Source organism: Pinus tabuliformis, chromosome 7 (assembly GCF_031772625.1).
Source record: "Pinus tabuliformis cultivar Carrire ecotype Pingquan chromosome 7, CPIR1, whole genome shotgun sequence".
Lineage (NCBI taxonomy): Eukaryota > Viridiplantae > Streptophyta > Pinopsida > Pinales > Pinaceae > Pinus > Pinus tabuliformis.
Genome location: NC_142293.1, coordinates 233,117,482 through 233,118,836, shown reverse-complemented (window position 1 = coordinate 233,118,836; position 1,355 = coordinate 233,117,482). Strand labels below are relative to the sequence as shown.

General features: G+C 32.1%; 1 long non-coding RNA gene across 1 annotated transcript; it reads right to left on the bottom strand.

Moving 5' to 3' along the window:
* Positions 1–236: 236 nt before the first annotated feature.
* LOC149246706 (uncharacterized) lies at positions 237–864 on the bottom strand. The gene is made up of 2 exons (XR_016265584.1): positions 710–864; positions 237–537 (listed from the first exon to the last, which is right to left on the bottom strand). It is a non-coding gene; the product is annotated as an uncharacterized LOC149246706 (long non-coding RNA).
* Between the last annotated feature and the right edge of the window lie 491 nt (positions 865–1,355).

Below are 1,355 nucleotides of genomic sequence, written 5' to 3'. Positions count from 1 at the left end.
CACAATTCAAAATTATTTGTAAAGAAATTTAAGAGAAATTGACAACATCCATCCAAAAAAATAACAATGTGCCATTAACAATTTTCAAAACATGTATAAAATAGCAACATAATACTAATAAAATCAGTATTATTTTTAATCAAAACAACTAAAATTCAAATATGATTAACAAATCAAAATATTTCATGAATATCGTTATGATAAATTAACAACATACATAAATCAAACTCATCGTATGATTACAAAATCAAAATGTCTCATTGATATAGGGTAAATTCACAACACCCATCTAAACATAACAATGTCATTCTACACAATAATTTCTTCATAAAAAACAATGCATGTGCATGCCTAGCTACCACCACCAAGATCATCCTCATGATCATCTTGACCATCCTCATTACTCTGATCCACATCATCACCAACACCGCAACTATCATCATCATCTCCTCCTTCACCACCATCATCCTCATCATCTCCTGATATATGTTGAACATAATTTGGATCATCGTCTTGGCAATCATTACCTATAGCATTCTGACAAAAAAAATCAATATTACATGTTAGTATTAATTACATAACACAACGCATGTTTTTGTTATACAATGTTAACCATAAAATGAGGTAAGATATAATATCTAATAGTACTAAAAAATAAAATGAAAATATGGTTTAAAAGTATATTGGAAATCCAACTAAGATTACATACCATAGAGTCCATCCAAACAACAAATTCAACCCATCTCTTTTGCTGCAGCACCTCCTTTTCCAAATGATTTGGAGGTCTTTAGGGTAAAAATATATATCCCATGGTTTATATTTGGCCTTAAAAAACAGTAGAAAAAAAAAAATTGAGAACACAGGAGCAAGATGAAAAAGGAATTGCATGTCTAAACATTTTGAAGTCTCAAAAAGCATTCATCAACATAGAGAAGACTACAACACTACTCTTCACTTCCAAGTTTTCAACTAATGGATTTAACTGACCAGCAATGGTTTTTGCATGAACCATGCTCAAATGCTCAAGATGAGGTAATGAATGGATGTTATGCACCTATCTGTGAATTGCAACCACAGGCATACATGTAAGTGCAAATTTGTAAATCTCATACCCAGATTTACCCATCATCAAGCACACAACTTTTGCGGGATCCATTTGACATATCTTATGTTTAAGAAGGAATAACATCCTTGAAGAGACTCATGGCTTTTCTTAGGGAAGGATCTTTGCATGCAAAATCTAGATTAACTCTGAACATTTCAATCAAACTAAGGTAAATGAAAGGCAACAATCCATCGGTCAAACCTCACAGGTTAAAAGCACCCACTGAGTTTCACACAAATGAGAAAGCCTA